Source organism: Equus caballus, chromosome 31 (genome assembly GCF_041296265.1).
Source record: "Equus caballus isolate H_3958 breed thoroughbred chromosome 31, TB-T2T, whole genome shotgun sequence".
Classification (NCBI taxonomy): Eukaryota; Metazoa; Chordata; class Mammalia; order Perissodactyla; family Equidae; genus Equus; species Equus caballus.
In genome coordinates, this window is record NC_091714.1 from 25604236 (window position 1) to 25627568 (window position 23333).

The 23333-nt window shown below is 40.6% G+C and overlaps 2 long non-coding RNA genes across 3 annotated transcripts in view; one reads left to right on the forward strand and one right to left on the reverse strand.

Annotated features, from left to right (window-relative positions):
* LOC138921671 (uncharacterized) overlaps nucleotides 1-23333 on the reverse strand; it is a 36686-nt gene that overhangs the window by 7353 nt on the left and 6000 nt on the right. The window contains exon 3 of one of the 2 annotated variants that reach the window (XR_011434446.1): nucleotides 15434-22752. This is a non-coding gene — a long non-coding RNA (uncharacterized lncRNA). Of the gene's footprint in view, nucleotides 22753-23333 lie in introns of both variants that reach the window. The other variant, XR_011434445.1, reaches the window with a different exon arrangement.
* Nucleotides 18324-23333, forward strand: part of LOC138921672 (uncharacterized) — a 9310-nt gene continuing 4300 nt past the window's right edge. Inside the window, exon 1 of the long non-coding RNA XR_011434448.1 lies at nucleotides 18324-18564. This is a non-coding gene — a long non-coding RNA (uncharacterized lncRNA). The remainder of the gene's footprint in view (nucleotides 18565-23333) is intronic.

The following is a 23333-nucleotide window of genomic DNA, read 5'->3' on the forward strand; positions in this document are numbered from 1 at the left end:
TGGATTTAGAAGAGTTTGCACCTGGTCCTGTGTATGCCAGTGCCGCTGTCTTGGGCTACCTCTCAGTTTAACTTTCCTTTTTCCTTTAATATGTACTCTACTTCTTAGTTTAAATACACATTTCAAAACACTTCCTTTGGGTTCTAGTGTGAAGGAAATTGATCACTCTTCAACTGTGTGTTTTTCATTGACTTCCTCCTTCCTGCCTTAGGAAATTAACTTTCAGTCCTCTCTGATTTGACCTGTTAAACAGGGTTTGTGACACATTTCCATACAACAAGATTTAATGAATCCTAAATGCTGCAGACTTCACCTGATAGAGGCTACACATTCCCGTGTAACTTTTAAAGATATAACAATCAAACTTAAATTTAATTGTAGCTGCAAAGCATATTGACTGACATCATTGTCCATAATATATTGAAATAGCCAGCTATTGTCTTAATTCTCTGCTCCAGTTGCAAGGCACTCTTCAAAAATCAATTGCCTTCTCCCTGTGCAGAGTTGCTAGAAGTGTGTATCTGACTCATAAACTCTAAAAGTATTTATTTCCAGGTTCATATCAGTTGTTTTTATTCCCATTAAAATTGAAATTTAATGTTTGAACTGAGAAGGATCAATAACATCTGAGGGCAACTCGGCCTGAATATTTCACAGTCCATTGCAAAATGTTGTTCGTACTGGTTCTTTGCCAAACTGCCACCTGAGCAACCAGATCGGTGACCAAACAGGTGACAACGTTCTCATTTCCCACAGAAACACACCCAGCACTCCTGTCGCCACACTGCAATTCCTGACTTCAAGCGCTTGGTAGATTGTCCTGTTGTTCGAGTGGTTATACTCCGCCGATTAGAAAAATCAGCTCCAGAATCCCCTATCTCAGCCTCCAAAAGTCATGTTTACTTCTCAGAAGTAAACCTTCCTCCAAATCCCAGAATGTAGCAGAGTGACAACTTCCAGAGAATTCCATTGCCTATAACAGCCTCTTTTCCAAAGAAGGAAACTTCTTGGATCTTCTTTGGAGACATCCTTCACCAGGGGGAAATTTTCTGACTCTGACCTTCTGGATTTCTCCATAATGTTGTCTCAACCAATCACAGAAATACATTTGGTGACACCACATGCTCACACACATACTGTGTACACATCTAATACAACCTCCCCCAAATATGATTTTTCATGAAATAAAATTTTTCACAGTAATCGATTTTCCTAGAATGAATTAAATTAATTAGCATTCTCTTCCTCGAATATTGTTTCCTTCGATTGCTCCTCTTTCTCCTGCCAGTATTCTGTCCTATTATCCATTTTTAAGACACAAAATTTTGCACCTTTGACTTTTATATTTTTTGCTCTCCTACCATCTTTTACCATAATTTCTTTCTTGTTTCCTTCTTCCAAATCACGTATTCAGCTTGGTTTTTAAATAATCTTTTAACATCTTGGAAATAAAGGGTCAGTTGGAGAACAGAAACAGGAGAAAACAGAGCCTTGTCATGTTTGTAAAAAGAAAAGATGAAGCCAAATGAAAATTGCAAGATCTGTTACTTTCGTCCATCCGTAACTTTCCCGCCCAAGTGTAATACTTCAAACCTTCTTCCTCTCTGGTTCTCACTGGGCTGAGACACTGCAGGTGCCACAGTTTAGATTCAACAATGAAAAAAGTCCATTTCTTTTCTAGTTCCGCAGCAAAGACATCACAGAAGATAGTTATCATGAGCTAATTGCAGTCCTTGAAAATTACCTTTGTGCTTTGCAAATATGCATTTTTTTTTCTTTGCTGGTGATGAAGAAGTTGGCAGTTTAAATACAAAACACTATTTAAAGTAACAGAGTACAGTTATATAACCTTTTCACATAAATCACACAATAACTCTTTGTGCTTTGTAAGAAAAAAAAGAACTGCAGTGCTTGTTAAGAAGATTTATTTATATAATAATCTATGCAAAGGACTTTTTTTCCTTTTATAAAAGTGGGCTGTTCTTTTTTTAACCTCTGGAAGTTGCAGACTAGAGGGCAGGGGTGTCCTCCAGTCACCAAGTTGAGCTGCACACGCTCCAGCTACTAAAGACTCTAATTCGAGTCGTATTTTGGCATTACCACATGTCTTTATTTCCAAGCACATGGGAAACTTAAGGAATAGTCTGTGCCTACTAAATAAATAAAAATATAGAGTCAAAATTCAGTACAACATAAGGATTCCTTTGCATCCACAAATCCCACCATGACTTGAGATCATTTTTCTCAGTTTTTCAGGAATTCTATTTCTTCAAGTATGTTTGATTAGTGAGGGGGCAGTGAAATCCACAGGACCAGTGAAGCCCTATAGTTTCTCCACTGATTCTCCGTGGAATTCTTCCATTAGGTCCTTCTTACCCCACTCACCTTCCTGCTCATCCCTCATTTACCCCCTCTAACCTTATTTCCTGATTTAAACTTAGAAGCAGTAGTCTTTCATTATTTAAACATTGTCCCTACCATTTAAAAATATCCCCCAACTAAGATGTCCTGACACAAAATTGATCTTATGACTGACCAGTCCACCCTGAAGAGCCAGGGCTGTACATAAATTGCTAAATGCTAAGCTTGGTTCAAACTGACCCACTTAATCCTCAGTCCAGAGGATCAGTCCAGGAAGAGTGCTCCTTTCACGGAGATAAACCTAGTAGAGGCATTTCATTGGTCAAATATATCTATTCTAACTCTTGCTGAACAGTGGGGCTTCTGAAGACAGGGAAACCCACAAGGACCTCTTGTGTGTCCTTATCTTTCATAGAGATGCTGACCTAACTCTTAAAAGCTATCTCCATGGGAAATTCTGGGCTCCACTCCAAAACCAACCAGTAGGAGGTGGCTCTCTTAATCAGTGGCTGTGTTCCCTCTTTATATAAACAGGTTAAGCCAGCTGCCAGAGCCTCTGCAACCAATTCCAGCTCACATTACCCGCGGCTGGAAAGATGGGCCTGAACCAAAGCAATGTTATGAATGCAGAGAACTCTACCTCTCCCAGGTGATAGCAAGCGACCTGTTGCCTTATATGGTGACCAGAGTCATCAGTAATCTTACCTTTATTCCTCAAGAAAGTGAATAAAATGTGGCACATGTTCATTGCCAGAATGGGTAAGATTTTACTAACTTGCCAATTGGAGGAAATGACTCAATAAGAAAAGAGGAAATTTGATCATTCTGATTGATGTGTATTTGTCAAGCTACCCATTTTCCTAGCATAGTGGGAAAATAATAAAAGTAGAGAAAACTCTTTGGTTATACACAGAATGGAGGTGATTGTTAGGGTGGGATTTGATTAACTGTAGGGACATCCTCCCAAGCAGCTACTCCACCAGAGGTTATCGTTGCCCAGGGTGGAACTCAGAGTGTCAGTCTGAAGAATCACAGGCATGGCAGACACTGAAGAGACTCTGCTGACAGAGTCTGCTACTGTCCTCAGGGGGCCACTCCTCACTTTGACCCTAAGGATGTTTCTCAAAATTATGAGTTGCCCCAAATAAAAACAGACCCTGTGAAATAAAACCTAAGTAACTGGAAAAATAAGACAGGCTTCTGAGCTACACTTATGGATGCTGGCCAGTAATCAAGGAAAAAAAGATGAACCATCATGTCCATCGGCCTAAAAAAATTTGAAACTTGATTATGGTTTAGTCATTATTCCAGAGCATTAAAAAAAACAAAGCCAACAAATGTGCAAAAGCCTTCCCGTGCAGTGTGCTCTAGCGGTGTCTCAGTGAAGAATATTCTGCTCCATTACTCACAATCACGGTAATCCTCAGGAATTCCAGACCTCGCTTCTGAAAGAGATGCTTTCCCAGAGAAGGTACTTTAACATGCTATCACATTGATTTAAAATCACTGAATTAAGGCCGCTGGTTTATAGGTCAAGCCATATTTGAATGGCTTAAAATAACTTTTTGCTCTTTGCTACCGGAATTGAATGCAAAGTGTGTAAGGCCCTTATGCTGATCTTGTTTTCAAACACATGCAATAACTACTGCAATCCCAGGAGGATTCCTCTGTTTTTATTTTGATAACATAACGTTACACCCATGGGAGCTGAGCTTTTCAGGTGTTAAGGAGGATTTGTTATAAGAAAATGATTATAATAGGACTTAATGTAATTGAAAGTCAAGGGGCACTAGCCATACAGTGTATCAGAGAGAGTGTCAAAACCTGCAGTGAGGGTGGAGTGCCTTCTGCTAAGTAAACAACAAAAGTGGAGGGAGAAGAAAATATTCTATGCACAACAGGATCTACAAGTTTGGCCGACCTGACAAGCCCGCGCCACCACGGTGGGATGAAACCCAGGGGGCGGCAGGGCTTCCCCGCGAGAAGGGCCATAAATGGCTGCACCCTTCCCGCCCCACAGGAACGTTTTGAAAACAAGTTGCATAATCCCCTGAATTCTAGTCTCCAACTTGACAGGCAGTAACCATAGGCCCGCCGAGGCTGCAGGAGGGAAAGGCCTACCCTGAGTCCTTGCCCTGGCCCTTCCAGTCCCAGGAACCCGGGGCGAGCATCACTCTCAGTCCTTCGGTGCCTCTGCTGGCCTCACTGATGTGGGCGGACGTGAGTGCATGTTGGCACGCGCCCAGTCCGGGCCTGTCCAGCTCCTCAGCTGTCTTTCACCTCTTTCCTTGACAATGCTGTTCTCTCTCTAAGAACAATAAGTTTATGGAACACTACAGCACTTTTCCGTGGAGATAGGCCCATGAAGAATGGAGGAATCCTCACCAATTCAGGCCTCATGAAGTAGTTCTAAACTCCCAAGCTCAGAACTTGGTGGCAGCAAGCACAAGTGGGAGACTCAGAGCTGCAGGCTCGTCCTCCTCTGTATCGCCATAGGGCTTTTTTCTTCCCCAAAATTTGCTTTCCTGCCATTTTAGGATGTCACTAGGCCATCTTGATCATAGCTACTCTTAGGAGCTATATTTTGGTTGGCTCTTCGTTGCTACCCATGATTCTGTAGATGGACAGAAGCAGGACCTGAAGTGTAAGACCAACAGCCAGTGAACATTCCTTCCAACCATGACTGCTAGTCCTTTACTGCTGCAGCATCCCATAAGCCTTGGGAGAAGAGAGACATTGGTGCAGGCAAGACTGGGAACTTAGTATTGCTGCTATTAGCATTAATATTATGCATGTATACGTTGCATTTCTCAAGCATGAACATGATTTATGAAATCACACATGACAGCAAATGACACCCGTGGACTTGTGAGGTGTTGTTTCTCCACACCAGTGCATTGCTACCAGAATTCCCAGTATCTGTTAGAAATGTAAGCGTCACCATGTGATTTTTTTTAAATATGAAGTTTTCTCTTCTAATTGTTGCTGCCTCCAAATCATGAACAGGCATTTCAGAAGATTCATATCACACTTAAGGAATTTTCTCTTCTCCTTTCTGCCTAGGTCCTTTGTATTTTTAAATTTTTTTTGGCACCAACATGTGTTGTCTTTTCCCCTCTATAAGATTTTACTTTTATTTCTATGCGAGACACACCAATATAAAGGACAATAATGAAAAATAGTCTAAAATGTGAATAAATGCAAACATCACTAGTCAGCCAGCACTGGGCAGCTTATATATGTTTTTATATTTATATGTGAATATATGTTTTCTGTGATTTGGGAATTAATAATATTTTACCCTAAATCGTGATGTCATTCTAAGAACACTGTATTCCAAGGAGCTGTAAAGCCATTCTACATAGAACTCCTCCCTCGCAGACTGATGGCAGAATACCACATTAAAGCAAGTTGTTGTTACCTCTATGAAGCAGGTGATCAACTAATTACACGTTTTGATTAAAATATCCGTCTCTTTTAGAATTTCCTTTTTTTTCTGCTTGGTTAGAGTGAGCTGTGTAGTGACAATCTCAGAAAGTACTAAATGTTTTTTTAGTACTAAAAGTACTAAATGTAGATCCACCAGCAAAACTAATTTGGGTGACCTAACATAGAAATTCGAACATTCATTGTACTTTCTCTACAGATTTTCCTGTTGTTTGTTACATCTCTTCCAATCTGAACACATTTCTTTCATTCCAAACCTACTTCCCCATGCCCCACATAGGATTATTCTAATTAAGCACAAATGTGACTTCCACTTCAGAATCCTTAATAAAGTTCTGTCATAAACCACTTGTTCCTTTGATCACAGTTCTACCTTTGTTCTTTCATGCTCCATGAACTTTAACCTCAGTTAATTTTGCTTCGTTCTTTTTGCACATTCTTATTGCTAAGAATCCTTGCCTGCCAGTTCCTCTGTCATGGGCAACCCACCAACCAACAGCTGCCAAGCATCCTCCTTCTCTTCCTTCACCCTCCGCAGGAAAGTGCCGTCTTCTGAGAAAGGCGTGTGGTCAAATTGAAAATCAATTTGAGTTTGTTCATTGTTTTGCATTTTTAGAATGATCGCTACCTTGAATTATAATATGGATTTTAATCTTCAAATTTAAAAATAAGCATATTAATGATGTTACATTTGTGAAGATCTAGTATCATCATTTCACAAATGAATTCAAGATACCCTCCTTTTGGTCAAGAGTGGAATTGCTGTCCTCCACGCCTTGAATTTAGGCATATCCATGTGACTTGTGTTAGCCAATTAAATGATAAAGAGACAGTGTATAGTTTGCCCTACTCCCTTCTCTCTCCTCCAGTGATATGGGGAGCATGAGTCTATATGGAACTCCCAGCAACCTAGATGCCTCAGTGATTATGATAAGCAGAGACCCCACCAACTTGCATTGATTTGTACCACAAATAAATCTTTAGGGTTGTTGGCTGCCACAGCATAACCTATGTCATCCTGACTAATTAACTTAGAAGGAGTAATTTGTCCTTTCACTTAATGTCACTGCAGGGCTCATCTTCATAATAACCTTGCTGCTGTATTCCAAGCTCTCAAGCATGTTTTATCACTTATTTTCAGTATTTTTTTTTAGCTTACCATTTTCAAGTCTCAGATAGAAAGTCTAAGACATAAAGAAGGAAAATGATTCCATCAGTGTTTTCCTAGCAATCATTTCTAAAGGCAGAAATAGAACAGATCTGATGTCCAGCCAGTGCTGTCTCCTCTGAAGTAGAAATTACAAAGAAATTCAGGTTAAAATCCAGCTGGAGGAATAGTCAGAGAGGCATGGACTATTAAAGCTGAAAGAGCTTCAGAGATCACCTTATCCAGACACCTTACTTTAAGAGGAAGGCCCTGGCCCAGTGAATTTAAAGGAGTGTCTTGGCTAAGGCCACACACCACCTACTTAGAGATTGTGGAGTACAAAAGCTCAGATCCCTTATGCCAGTGTTTTTCTTTGATAATATATGTACCCTGAATGAAAAGAAACTTCTTGAAGATTCTGAGAACAGGTAGGCATTTTCCTAAATATCAGATTAGAAACTAAATCCATAATCTTTGGATATATCTTTCAGATCTGAGTTATTGTTATAAAAAAGTTATACCTGGAAAACTGGATAACCACATGCAGGAAAATGAGATTGAGCCCCTGTTTTACACCAAACTCACAAAAATTAACTTGAAATGGATCAAAAACTTAAATTTAAAACCTGAGGTCATGAAACTCCTAGAAGGAAATATGGAAAAAAGTTCTTGACGTAAGTCTTAGGCAATGATCTTTTTTGGATATGACACCAAAAGCACAAGAAACTAAGGCAAAAATAAACAAGTGGACCTACATCAAATTAAAAAGCTTCTGCACAGCAAAGGAAGCCATCAACAAAATGAAAAGGCCACCCACAGAATGGGAGAAAATATTTGCAAAATGTATATCTGATAAGAGGTTAATATCCAAAATATATAAAGAACTCATACAACTCAATAGCGTAAAAAAATCCAATTAGAGAATGGGTAGAGGAACTGAATAAACATTTTTTTGTAGTACACATACAAATGGCCAATAGGTACGTGAAAAGATGGTCAACATCACTAATCATGAGGGAAATACAAGTCAATACCACAACGAGATATCACCCTCCCACCTCTTAGAACAGCTATCATCCAAATGATAAGAGATAACAAGTGTTGGTGAGGATGTGGAGAAAAGGGAACCCTGTACACTGTTGGTGGGAATGTAAATTGGTGCAGCCGTTGTGGAAAACAGTATGGAAGTTCCTCGAAGAATTAAAAATAGAACTACCATGTGATCCAGCAATATATGTGGTGGTTAGCAGGGCTTAGGGGGATGAAGCAAATGGGGAGATGTTGGTACAAACTTCCAGTTAGAAGATGAATAAGCTCTGGGTATCTAGTGCACAGCATTGTGATTATGGATAACCCTACTGTAGAATATATGTGAAAGTTGCTGAAAGAGTAGATCTTAAATGTTCTCATCCAAAAAAATAAATAGTAATTATGTGCTGTGATGGAGGTGTTAGCTAACACCATGGTGTTGATCATACTGCAATATATAAGTGTATCAAACCAACACAATGTGCGCCTTAAAGTTACACAATGTTATATGTCAATTATATCTCAGCAAAGTTGGGGGAAAAGTTTTGCCTTTATAACTAATAAAATAAACATTGAGATTTATTATTGAAACAAAAGCAAAAAACAGAGTTTTCTGGAACTTTCAATCGCCGAGAATCTTTGGATTCTAATTGAGAAATACTGCACTGAGACTCACTGAGACTCATTCTGGGACAGAGTAGGTGTTAATATGTATTTGTGAAATAGATAGTTCTCCTTGTAGCACCCAGTTCAATTCTTTTTCCAGCATATTATGCTGAAGTGAGTAAAAAGTAGATGATGACTCTATTAACTAATCACCTGGGTGAGAAAGGTGATAAGCTGGCACTGTACCAGCCTAACTGGTTGATTTCTAAACACTCTTATGAGACATTGAGAAAAAGAAGAGAGGAAAGGCCCTAGCATATTTTTAACAGGTTAGAGGAAAAGTTCATATCTTCAATGGGTACAAACACGACCTCCCAACATAAACACGACCTCCCAACATACTTGTACTCTAATTCCAAACCTGCCATTTCCATTAACTCTGGACTTTAAGTCATCATCCAGAAGCCATGTTCTCTTCCTCCACTACAGGTAGTCGCTACCCAGGATGAAGCTCCCTGTCCCAAGGTGAGGAAATAGATGCTATGTGCCAGACACCTATGTGGACTGGTTCCATCAATGGCTCTGTGCCCTCAGTTACAGAAAAAGAAACAAAAATTCACAAAGCTAAAAGTAAGTAATTTGCCCAATCTCCTTAGGTAATATATTGTAAAAGAGGGCTTTGAACCCAAGTCTGTCTAAGAACAGAGAGAATGACAGAATGGCCTTGCCAAAACAGGTTGCCTCCCACTGCGGAGCAGCCTCACTTTATGTCCCCTCAGATGGCAGCTCTTTGGGGAACTGTCACGTGACCACTATCCCTACCAAGAGCGAGGCTTGCTTTCTAAGATGGTCGCTTGCACTTCACTTTCATTCCTACCAGGTCAGTAGCAAAGGACAGTACAGAAAAGGATAACTGTCTCTAATCTTAAAGCATTGGAAAGCCAGAAACTCGCTCTCCTGGCTCTCGTCATCTAATTCTTGGTGTGAGTGAAGTTAAACGCAGTAGTTAGCCTAATGAGAATGCAGACTTTTGCTGGTCTGGAACCATTTAAAAGTTGCTTTCTGGTTTCTGTGGTAAAGTACCTTGAAGTCCTACTTTAAAGCGTAAGTGGGTGGGAGTTGAATTTGCACAAAAAACCGAGAGAGATTATCAATCTGCTGATCCACCTTCGTCAGGTAGGAGGGAAGCTTTGAGGCTTACATCGAATTGTCTCTGTAGACTCAGTTTCTAAAACTTTGTATAATTCACAGCGCACCAGTCCCCAGGAGAACATCCAACACTCTAAACAATGGACAACTTGAGTCAGAAGGAGGGTGATGTGAGCAGGTTCCTCTCTGCTCGGGATTTTAACATCCTCCTCCTCCTGAGGCTGCTGTTCTGTTTCTCAACACAGATTTGAAGCGATCAGGGCACAGGGGGAGGGAGAGAGGGACTCGTTAGAAGTTGCAAGTAATTTAAGTACATCAACCGGAGAACACTGATATTAAAAACAGAAGTTTTCCAAACTAAAAGTTAGATTTTGAAAAAATAATCTGTATAAAGGAAACAAGCCATTTTTTCCTGCTATTATTAAAGGGAAGAAGTAATAATACGGGCTCAAAACCATTCTTGCAGACCTACTATTTCTTCCTGTTCTACTGTTTGATCTCTACTACAGTAAGGAAGCACTTCACAGGCGTACTCTTTTCTCAAGCAATCTAATTTTCCTAGTACTTCCTTCTAATGGATTTCTGCACCACAAATTTATCAAGACATTTTAACACAGGCTGCCTTTCATGTGGTGAGATGGAGAGACCCTTAAGGGAAGGAGAATGGCCAGGAAGCAAATCGATTTAGGCTGGAAGCAAGCAAAAGACAAAGCACTAGGAAGAAATTCAGGAGACCTGGATCTGGGGCAGCCCATCAGCTGGCAACCACAGAGCCCTGAGCTCCTGAGGGAGGTCAACATCAACCACGACCAAGACAGCACGGCCTTGCCCTGCCCCCCTGCCAGGCTTTCTGGAAATTCGAGTTCCATGAGCCCATGATCACATTTCATCTTCATGATACCTGCGCATAGCTACTATCATTACATCTGTTTCATATGTCAGGAAACTGAGGCTCAGAAACATTGTTCAAATAGCTGGTAAGTGGAAAGGAGGAACTTAAAACCTAGTCTGCCTGAACATTATTTACATGTTTATTTTATTTACGTGCTTAGTCAATAATAATAGTATAATGAAAAGTCCATCAGACCCCCAGGTTCATGAGTGAAATTGAGTCCAGAAATTCTTTGAAATTGTGCAGGAAATATTCTGTGTAGTTTTTTTCTTCAGGGGAAAGTGTCTGTATGCTTTATCTGATTCTCAAATGGGTTTTGTGGTCCAAAACGTGGTCTGTGCTGTATTGAAAGCTTTCAGAGGCCAGCTCCCAGAGCTTCTCTCTAACTGTATGCTTTTGTGCTGGACCTGTATTTCAGATTTCCAAGGCCTCTCCCATCTTTAAAATGTAATAGTTCTGTTATCTTAAAAGGAATAGTCAAGAAGTATGACAAACTTTCCTTCTGCCTTTTGTAAGCCCTTCCCACCCTACATGCACCCCCCAACTTTACACTCCCACCCCCTAGCAATTTTTATCACTCCCAAAATCAGACAAAATATATCCAGTTGCCATGTGCATTCTTCATAGCCTTTCCAAACACTGATTATGTGACGCATGGAGCATGAGTCAGGCCAGGGAGAAAGGGGGCCCCTTTTTAAAGTTTATATGTAACTGTGAGAGCATTCAAGCATGTGCTGGCATGCCAGCCTAGTGTTTAAAAAAAAGAAAACTGTTGGCAGTAATGTTTTCCTGCTCAAAAGTGGTTCAGGAACATCAGAACCCTTGCAAGTGGTATCTGGAGCAGGGAAGGCTGCACATGCTCCTGGGGCCCTGGGAGCACTGTAACCCACAACCATTTCTCCACCTTAAACTTCTGCTACAGAAAGCTTCTCTAGCCTCATCCCTCTGAAGTTAAAAGCTCTGGTTCAAATTCCTCCCTTGGAAGGTCATTCATTCTCCCATAGCCACAAAGACCTGTTTGCCTTTGTCTTCCTACTCACTTCAAATGAAAATATCAGACCATAGACCCTCTTGCTTCCCTGATGCAAAAATTAATTACATCATGTCCAGAAGAGAAGGTTGTTGAAAGTTATTAATGTATTAGTTGGGAGCGCACTGCATTCTGATAGCTTTTACATGAAGGCACAGATGCTTGTTCTCAGCCTGACCTCATCAGTCATTCTGGATGGTGGGGGCAAAAACTGTGCTCACATATCGTCTACTTCAGTCTTCACTGTGCTCATGCAAAGCACATTGTCAAGCACTTCTCTATTATCATAAAGTGTTTTTATTTCCCAGCATTTGTTGATGTCTCCTAGAAGCTTTTAGAATAGGACTTCTTAACCTGACAATTCTGAACATTTCCATCTATCGACCATTATTTCTGTGCCTTGTGTTTCACACAGACCTTGAAGTTAGTGGTGTGCTCCTGTTTGTTAAGTGCACACACTGGCCAGCAGTGGCACACCGAGTATGTCAGCTGGATGACAGACTGCACGTCCATGTGACCTGGGTACCTACTCCAGTCACCCTGGGCAGGGCTGCAGTGCTGGACCCGGGAATCGTGTGTGAGCAAGCTGTTGCTCTGGAAACAAGAAATAAAGGCCCAACTGTCTGGGACAGCACTTTGCTCATGGAGGGGCAACAGTGAGAACTAAAACACTTATAGGTAATTTTTTAGGAATAGATTTAGAGATTATTTTTTCACTGAATTGAGGCCCCAGTTTGAATGCATAATCCCGCAATATTTAGGATGAGGCAGGAAATGACTAGGCGTGAACCCAGGATTGCTCAAGATTCTCAGTGCTCCTAGAGCCCATCCAGACACAGGGGCAAGCTCAGGAGCTGAGACTTTGGGGAAGGGGTGGCGGTTGATTCTCCCGTGGAAAATAAGAACAAAAGAATTAGAACATAGTGTGACAGATTGAAAATTTTAAAACTTGGCCCTTCACCACCCTTCAGAAGGTCAAAGAAGCCCTGCTTTGGACACTTCAGGGAGGAGAACTTCCCACAGGCATGGAGGGAAGCAGGACTGGAGATCAATAAGCATCACCAGGAGCCGTGGTGGTAAGAGGAGCCCAGCTGTGGCGTCAATGGAGCAGTGGTGACTTTGGGGGCAGATGGATCTGGTTTGAGTTCACGACCTGTCCTTTGAAGTTGATCTCTAGCCAAGGATTTAACTCCCACACAAGATCTGGCATACTTGCCCCTCATTACGTGCCCCCTGCACCTGTCTTTCTTCATGGTCCAGGCACAACTGCCTCCTTTGGATCCTTCTAACACTCCATGTGTGTGTGCGCGTGTATGGGACTGCTTCCGGCCACACTCGCCCCATGTGGTTGCCTCATGTGGTTGCCTCATGGAGCTCTTCTACGGAAATGTGCAGTCAGTCTGCTTCATGGGATTCCCAGCTTGATGGGGGCAGGCACGGTGCCCATTTCTTACATTGTGGTATCCTAAGCACCTAGCATCTTGCCTGGCATCAGTCAGTATTTAAGAAATAGTGTTAAGTAAACACATGTTCTTTAAACATCACTGTTTTTTCTGTAAAATGGAGATAAGAACGGAACCTGCTTCCAGTGTTGCAGGAATTAAATGATGTGGTACATGTAAAGTCCTCAGCGTAGGGCCTGGAACAGAGCAAGCAACCAATAAACGTGAGCTGACGTGAATATTTAGAACATCAGTTCATGGCCTCTGGGCCTATCCTCAAATCAAGGAGCTATGTGAATCACTTGGATTTGTGTGCAAATTGTGTGTGTACATTTTTCTGGCAAGAAGATCTTTGATATTCTTCAGACTCTAAAATGGAGACCATTAGTCCATCTTCCAAAAGAAATTTAGAATCATTGCCATAGAGACTGATAGCAAACATCAGACTATAGAGAACAGCACATGGGTTCATTTTACCCGAGAGTCAAGGGATCACAATACTACTCCCCATTCCCACTTAGTTTGCTTTAATGCTCAATTAAATTACAGAGCACTCAGCTAAGAACCAGGACACATGGACTCCCATCTGAGTCTTTTTCACTTTGCTAGTTCTGTGGCCCTGGTTAATTCACCCACCTTCTTATTGTATAAACATTTTTGCCCCAAATCAGGCAGAGATAATACAAGGAGGAATAACTTAAAAAAAAAAAGCCTAAAAGTATAAAAATATAGAACCATACGAAGAATATAGGGTCTGCAAATCACATCTCTTACTCAGAGCATTCTATTTCCTAATCTGTAAAATAAGTGAGTTAAATTAGATGACATTTAAGATGTCTTCCAACTGCTCTCCATAATCCAAGGATTTGAAATATAAATAGCCTCTGTTCTGGGGATTTTTCTATTTGAGTTTTCATTGTACTAATTTACACTCTTGCCCACATCAAGGACACTATTTTTATTGACCCATTTGCAAAACTGGAGTAGGGATGGGAGAGAGAGGCATGTTCTTCTCTTTGCTGATTTTGATTTCCTGTATTTAACACTGTGTTGGGCTTCCTGGACTTGAGCTAAGTAAAGATAGCAAGAGCAACCTAAGAATTGGTGAAGCCAAGAGCATCAAAATTCCAGCTCAAAATATCTTACCCATAAAGCCCAGAAGACCACTAATGAGACATGAATTTAACTCTTCTTTGGAGCTATAAATTCTGTGCCCTCCTCACCCATCTTCTATGAATCTATGAGTTTTGCACACTGAGGTATCAATGTCTTTCATTGCAGTGAAGATCCATCTCAGCAAATGTCAGTTTGGGAAGAGGAGAAGGAAAAAGAGCCAAGTGGAGGGTATTACTTTCAATAATAGGACACTTGGAAAAGCTCCACACAAGAGGGATCAAAGGCTCTGACTGCCAGGAGACAGAGAACATGACCCTGCAGGTCCATTGGAAGGTAAGGGATCTTAAAAGGGAATTGGAACTGTAGAGCGAACTGGTTTTCTGGGAAACCACCTCTGTTGATCAGCCCTGGAAAGCCCACCTAGGCAAGTCCTTCAGGGCAGAAAACATAAGCTCACTCTGTCCAGCTGGACTTTCCTGATAAAATCCAGACTAATGAATCTAGTCACATCCAGATCACTCTCTGGAGTTCTGCTCATTGTCTGTCCATCCAGCTCCTTCTTCAAAGCCCATTATTTGGAGGCACATGGATAAATTTAATATCATCTCAGGTAATGACACACCTTAACTTCTCAACCAGGAAGACAATTTTCTGTATTCTGTTCTGATTTGATTCCTATACCATTTCTTTGCTGACAGCCCAATTCCTCAGTGAGGAAGATTCTACTGTGAAAGATAGCTGAGCTTGGAGTACAATGAAATCACATTGCCTATAACTCACACAGTCTCACTGACCTGATTTCTATAAATAGATAAATTCATCAAGGAAAAACAGAGGATCACAATCTAAAAGCGGACTCAGGAAATTATTCATTTCAGTCTTTTACCTCAGGTCAAATTAAAATTTCAATCACCCCTAAAGCCCGTGTCTGCCTGTATTTTTTAATAGAGATTCAGATTAAATAAGCTTCCTTGATATCTGCTAATGTATGATCAATTTTTCTGTCATAAGAGTTCTTTTTTTGTGAATGTTATAGAATAGATGAGAACTGGATAAATCTCCTAGACTATAGTGGATATCATTTTACAAATGATAACACTTAGGACTAGAAAAAAATAGATGACTTTCTTGAGGTAACAAATATTCATTCATTCATCCATTTAGTCATTCATTCAACATCCACTCAAAACACACTTGTTGAATGCCCGCTTTACCTAGTCACCATTGTAGAGACAGTCACACAGCAGTACCTTCATTTGTTAGGGCTGCCATGACAAAGTACCACCAACTGGGTGGCTTAAACAACGGAACTTTATAGTCTCACAATTCTGGAGTCTAGAAGTCTAAGACCCAGGTGTCAGCAGAATTGATTCCTTCTGAGAGCTGTGAGGGAGAGCTGTTCCGTGTCTCTCTCCTGGTTGTGCTGGTGTTTTGCTGGCAATCCTTGGCATTCCTTGGTTTGTAGATGCGTCACCAGATCTCTGCCTTCGTCTTCACGTGGTGTTCTCCCTGTGTGCATGTCTCTGTGTCCAAATTTCGCCTTTTATAAGGGCACCTGTCGATTTGGATTAGGGCCTTCCCTACTTCAGTATGGCCTCATCTTAACTAATTACATCACAACAAGCTTAGAGCAGCATAGGGATACTGCACAGTGACGGAGTGTAAGGGGTGGCTATGTCAGGGGGAAAATCCACAAGGCAGCATGCTCCCAGCAAAGGGCACAGTGGGTGCAAAGGCTCCAGACAGGAGCCGTCCCTGCCACCTCTCCCTGCAAAATGGCCCGTGGAGCATTAATTATGTCAAGAATGATGTCTCTGGTGGGTAGTTTACTACAGTCCCTTGTCCTTCCCTCTCCCTTTTGAAGATTCATTTCAATAAATGATTGTGGAGCTATGGAGTTATTGAATAACTACTCAATAAATAGTTGGAACTAGGTGGAAATCGAAATAGGAATCATTTCTTTGCCCTCCCAGAGTAGGTTTATAAACAATCACATGATATTAGATTGGACATTAGATATTTGATTGTTAATAATTCATTATTTTACTTTTCACTTGACTCTATGAGCAAGAAAGACCATGCAGCCCCTGAGGAAACTCTTCCCGTGACAGAGCAACAAGGCTCAGTCCACTGGGAAATGCTCACAACTGTCCTTTATAGTGAGCCAAATCTGACTTTCTGATACTTACACCTGTTAGACCTGGACCAACACAGAACAAATATTATTTTTTCCTCTACTATGTGATAATTCTTAGAATTTGGGGGCAAATGAGACTTTCTATTCATTTCCTCACTCCCTTCCACCGCCATATGTAGCCCAAGGTCTTTGAAGTAGTTACCGCATTAGGTGATCTCTACCCAGCCAAGCTTTAATAAACACTGGGCCCCGGAAATACGGCTCCCATGTATGTTCTGAACAGTTCCATAATCAGCAGGAGTATTGCTTATCATGATGTAGACCTTATGCTTCCATTAATCCAGACCAAGATTAAATTAGCATTATTAGTAATCAGAATGAAACGTTGGCTTGCACTAAACATTCAACTAAAACATACTTTTTCCATCACTGTCAGACTTTACGTTCACCACCTTCATATTTCATCTTAATGGTTTTGATCTGGCATTTGCATGTCTTGATATTATTTCTAATCATGACTCTGTATCTGTTTCAGTGTGACAGAAAACAGAAGTCTCCAGCTTATTCACCCTATGACTCTGATTGAGTCATTTAATTTTCCTGAACCTCCATTCTGCTCACTGTAAAAAAACAAAACAAAGGGCTGGGGGAGAGGAGTTTTGGAACTGGTAGTAAGTCTTTTTTATAGAGTTGTGAGAATCAAGTGGGACAAGTGAAGCGAAAGTATTCCATAAAATGGGGCACACTATGCCAATGTTAATTAGCAGTGATAAGATCGCCTTTTCTTCTTGGTTTTGAGTCATTAAGTCAAAAGCTAAGCAGACTAAGGCCAAATATTAATCAACATGCTTTAGGTTTGTTTTTGACTTGTGAATCTATTTGAAGGGATTGTGACCCAACCTTTACATCCTTGGTTTACCTTAGCCTCAAAGACCTCATGAGCCCGCTGTGTGCCAGCACAACGCGGTGGAGGAGTTACCGTCAACAGCTTTGAATCAGACAGATCTGGCTTCAGATGCAGCTTGGTCACTACTAGCAAGGTGACTTTGAGTCAGTTCCCTGTGCTCCCTGATCCTGTGTTTCTTACCTGTAACGAGGGAGATAACAGATTACCTACCGACTAAGGTTATTGTGGGAGTAAATGAAACAAGACAAACAGGGTCTGGCATGTTGGAACTGTTCAACAGGTGGTTGCTATTTTTATGATATTATTGTGAAAATTAAATTTTTCTAGTCAATCCTCTGATCTTTTAAAGTAGCTCTCTTTCAAAAGCAAGAAAATAAATTAAGCTAGCATAACATGACATTCCTTATAAACCTATGTTCACTCCTAGGAACCACCACATTCCTTAGTTAATACTCACAATCTATTAGCTTAAAAATCCATTCTTGAATTTTTCTGGGATCACCTCTGAGAATAGCTCACCTGTTTATAGATTGTGGAATCTATCCCTCTTTTTGAAAAATGCATTGACATTTCCCAGATTCAGTCATCTGTCGGTCTCTGCAATATCTCAGTAATCACTGAGATCAATCCTCAGTTCCTACTCACTCATTCAAAAGGACTATTTTGAGCATCTGCTATCTGCCCAGCACCCCAGAGTCCTCAACAGTCTGGCAGAGCTTGCACCTAGAAGTCACTGAAAGTGAGCAGGCTTTGCCTGACTGTCTGCTCATTTACATAGAGTTGCAGTCAACTCCCTCTTCACGTTGTTTGTGAATGTGTACAAGTCATCCAGTGCTGAGTCATAATTTCCTCCTCAGTCAAGTAGGATAATAATAACTACTGTGATAATAATAACTGCCTCGCAGGGTGAAAATACAATGAGACAAGGTGCAAAGAAAACATGTTCTAAAAAACAAAGAACCCAACAAAATAATTCAAGGTATTGTTTGTTCTCATCCTCCCAATCTGCAGACCACTTTCCTTGCTGCAGAATTTGAAAGCAAAATATGAATTTGTTGGTTTTGTTATCTGTTATCATTACACCATCAGCCCCAGGCTGCTTGCTGATCACTTCCTTGTTCTTCTAAGTTTCAAACACAGATGAAAACGTCCTTTTATGGTCTTTAACATTTTCAACAAGCTCAGATTTTATTATTTATTTGTTATTTATGCTCCTATGGTGTTCTAGATTAAACAAATATAACCAAATACAGCAAAACCAGAAAAAAATGAAGAGGCTAAGCATGAAAAATAAGAGATGGGTGAGTAAGAAAACTTCAGCAAAATATAATCTGGGCAGTGGAACATACATTTACTTATACTCTTTAGAAACAGCTAAAAACCTGTACTGGTGGGGGTGGGTAGTATAGAGGAGTTATGTTGCCCTCTTGGTTAATAACAGGAAGCAGAACAAGAGACACACTTCTGTCCTCCCTCCACACTCCAGGAGGAATCACAGACAGAGTTTTACGTAAAAGACACAAAACAATCTAATGGAAAATGTCTTCAACAGTGATTTTACAAAAGAGGAAATATATTCTCCAGAAGGTCACTTTTATGCACAATTCTGAAAAAAAGATGAAGGAATGGTATCAAACTGTCATCTGTGAGTGTACTTCTAGAAGAGGAAAGATAACATTGTACACGTATAAATGCTCTATAACCTGGCTTGATACAAAGCTGAAATTTTTAAAATCAAGAGTAATGAATCATGAGTGTGACCATTATCTTATCTCCCTACCTGTGTTGCAACCAGACCTTCACAAGTGGCTAGGCTGCTGATACAGAGGTTGTGGCTAGACTGGAAGCCAAGATATAATTTTTCTGTCTTACTGATGTAATGGAGAGCTCTAAGCTTTATTTAAAAAATTAAAGCCTTCTTGCCTAAGAGGGGGACCTTCCCATCATCTTCAGGGAGATAGGCTGTTAAACCAAAATTTCTCCTTGAAAGCAGTTTAGAATATAGTAAGAACTTTATTAAAGACTTAAAACCCTACAGTTCTACATCGTAGAACATGGATAGGCAAATTAGAACATGCGGGCCAAATTCCCCTGCCACCTGCTTTTGTAAATAAAGTTTTAATGGAATATAGCTACACTCATTACCTTACGGATTGTCTATGGCTGCTTTTGCACTGCAGTGGCACAGCTGTATAGTCTCAATGGAGAACACGTGGCCCACAAAGTCTAAAATATTTACTACCTAGTTCTTTACAGCAAAAGTCTACCAACCCCTGCCAGAGGATGTGAGAGAGAATTCAGGTATAAAGGAGCATTAGGGCCATAGTTACTTACCCACCATCAATTTTCACTATAAAATGGTTTAACGTAGCCCTTGCACATGCTTTTATTCTAAGCATCACAACATCATGAAAGGCTCCCCCCAAGAACTAGCTGCACAATTCACTCCCAAAAACCTTACCGAATTCATCCTCAGTGGGGTAAAAACAGAGGCATGTTCTCCAACTGCTCTTTTCTTTTTAGTGTGGATCTTAATACTTTAATGACACTCTTCTACGAGCTAGATGCATTTCCCCCTGTTCTCGAGAATAGAGAATAGACGTTCTCTTATAAGCAGACACTGGGTTTATTGCAACAACAAAGAATGGCTACAGATCAAGCTTGCCCTGATTAGTTCCAAAAGGAAGCCTACAGATGAGCAGTGTTGAGAACAGAGTCATCCCCTTTCCTACACATTCCCTTTCACCTACCCAATTTATAGACTCAAATTACATCCTAAAAAGAATGTTGTTGGGGACCTTGACTTAGAGACCTTTTTTGTATTAAGAGCAAGACAGCTTAGAGGCACACTCATGGCCGACCCTGGCGAGGGGAAAGACCTTATGGAACACAGTGAGTCTAACTCCTGGTTTCATTTATTTTTCTGAGTTTCATTTTCCTCTTGTCCTACTTTCCTTTCCACTTTATTTTATCTTGTGTGGTATTAATAGGTAATCCACCTTAAATCCTTTTTGGAACAAGGCAGGGTGTAAGTACACAAGTAAAAATGAACTGGCCTGTTGAATAGAGTTACTTAGTATTATCCATCTGAATACTGAAAAAGGTATCTTCCAAAAACAACTATTTTGTTTTGGCACAGTAGCTGATGAGGTTCTCTTTCAAATAGAAATTGCACAACAGGTTTGGGGTTTCTTGTTGCTCCTACAGGCACGTGATATTAGGACTGTGCATCCAAAGACAGAGGATGCTCATCTTGCCACTTGTTATGGCAAGAAAGTGGGCAACTCAGTCCTATTGCAGCTACAACAGGTAATTAGATATTGAATGGAAAGGGTACTGCCAACATCATCGCTTCAGTCTCTTTGGGGAAAAAAATGTCTTAGTAATTAGCGTTTGAATAATGCTTTACAATTTGCAAAGAAGTTTCCACACATGGTATTGTACTCAGTCTTCACAATAATGCTGTTAATTTGGTTTATGACACCTGGTTTTCAGTTGAGGCAACTGAGACTTTGAGAAGACAAGTAGAATGAGTAGAGGAACCAGGATTCGAACCTTGTATCCGAGGCCACATGATTCACTCTTCATTTCTCTTTGCCCTCCCTATCCTTTCGATATGTCTCTAATCATTGGAATCAGGCATTCCGAAGTCTGGAAGGCTGCTATGTGGTAGTAAAAGTCTTTGGAGTTAGTCCTGAGGTTAAATATCAGATTTTTCCATCTTCTGGAAGTGACTTTATGTCACTGTATTAGGTTCCTAAGACTGCTGTAACAAATTACCACAAACTGGGTGACTTAAAGCAACAAATGTCTACAGTGTCTGCAGGGCCACAATCCCTCCAAAGCCTCCAGAGAGAAGTCTGTCCTTACCTCTTGCAGTTTCCAGTGGTTGCAGGCCCTCCGTGGCTTGTAGCCGCATCCCTCCCCTCTCCTCTCCTGTAGCCACATGGCCTCCTCCTCTCTGTGTCTTCTCCTTTGTGTGTCTGTCTCATGAGGATACGTGTGACCACATCTAGGATCCACTGAGGATCAGCTCCTCCTCTCGAGATCCTGAACTTTATCACATCTTTTGCCATAAAGGTAACATTCACAGATCCTGGGGGTGAGGATGTGGACGTATCTTTTTGGGGCCACCATGCAACTCCCTAAAGTCACTGAACCTCATGCCCCTAAATTAGAATAATATCACTTATCTGAAGTGAGAAGATTAAATAAGATAATCTAAATAAATTGCTAATATATAACAGATGCTCAATAAAAGGGTTTCACCCCTTTTTCTCATCAAGAGAGCTGCTAATATAATCACACTACTTTTTAGATGATTTTCCTCGTTTGTTCCGTTGGAATAATTCCCAAGTGTATACTCAGATTCCCTCGTTCCGTCATTTTCTCTTTGGATTCCTTTTCCTAACAAGCTGTATTCTTTTTCAGGACAAGAAGCACTACACATTTTGAATTCTATTTTACCATAAATTAGGACAATGCTTCTCAAAGCATCTGTAGTGAGAGATCAGTTTAATTTCGTAAAATAAAATAAAAATGTTGTGGTGATGAAAACAGCTATAAAATTTTCCAAATGCTCACATGATCTTGTTGCAGTCCAGCAACAATCTGTGGAAATGCCACTATCCAGGGACCTCATTTTGAGGAACACTGGGCTAGGGGACATATGTGACTTTTACAGTGGTCTGAACTCCGAGATTCTGTTTACTCGTAACCTCACTACTATAATCCGTTAGAATTTCCATATTGACAATTACCGTTCTTGTATTCTCCCTTTTTTAGAGATTAAAAGTGTCAACATTAAAAGCTAAGCACTTATGAAATAAATTAATTTTATCAAAATTAATTTTCCAAAAGATAGTCAAATCCTCCCATTAGAGCAAATGGTTACTCCATACCAAGATTTAACACCAAAAACAGAATCTCCATACTTTTCCTCACCCTAAGTGGTCTGAAGTACATCCTTATGGCAGGATAATTGGTTATTTCTCATGTGCCTTCTTTACTTTACTTTCGGTTCCATCCAGGCGTATACGTACTTACACATAGCGCTATTCTATTTTCCTCCTACTAGGTACATTTTTGAATAAAGTATGTCTTCCTCTGGATATTTTTTGGGCTGAGTTTTGTCCCCTCACATCTCAATGCTCTCAATAACATTATATTTATTTTTTGCTTTAAAGCTTTGAGTTATTTTGTCACTCCCTGCTCTGTGTTAACATATATAGTTTCCTAAGGTCATAACTATTATTCTTGGTGAACTTATCTGTTACTTGTTGAATGAATGAAAGAATAATTACCAGGGACCACCTCCACTATACGAATTCTTTCCCTGCCACGTGCACTGTCCTTATATCTCGTTGGCAGTTGGTCTATAGGTATCTTCCCTCCTCTTCATCCATCGTTCTCGTTAAATATGTTCTCCACTTTGATCAGTGCCCTTTTTCATTTTCGGTGGTACATCTTCTTGACATTCCCTTCATGATCTGGAAGACAAATTCTTTCATTTGGACACCTTCTATGGAGCCAGGTATTACCCTCCTTTCTCTTCCAGAGTCAAGACCACAAATCAAAAAAACAGGAAAAAATCCCACCCACCCTCTAAGTTTTTTCAACTTTTCTACCTAGCCCTAGAACCGCATTGAAGATTCCTTATGACTGCAGCATCGTTCCCACCTCAGAGTAGCGGGGATCAATGAGTTTGGTGCTCTTGGCAGGCTCTCTGTCATGTCAAGAGGCCTGCTCCAAGAAGGTATGGCACATGGACCCATGACTGTGCAAGTTTATACATGGCCCCCGCCTCCTAGTCAGGCGAGAGTTCATTATCCAATCGTTATGATGTGTGTTTTTATTTGGTGGAGATAACACAGTTCTGCCATTTTTTGAATGCTTCTGAAGCTCTTGGAGGCTAGGATGAAGTCTTCTTGAGTATGACTGGAATTGCCCTCTGGGAGGAGAAGCTAACAAAGCCTCCACACAGCCTAATTTCCTCTTGCTTGTCCTCAGCTGTCACAGTCCTCCAAGCCACTCCCTGTGACAGCCCTAAGACTGCAGTCACTTTACAGTT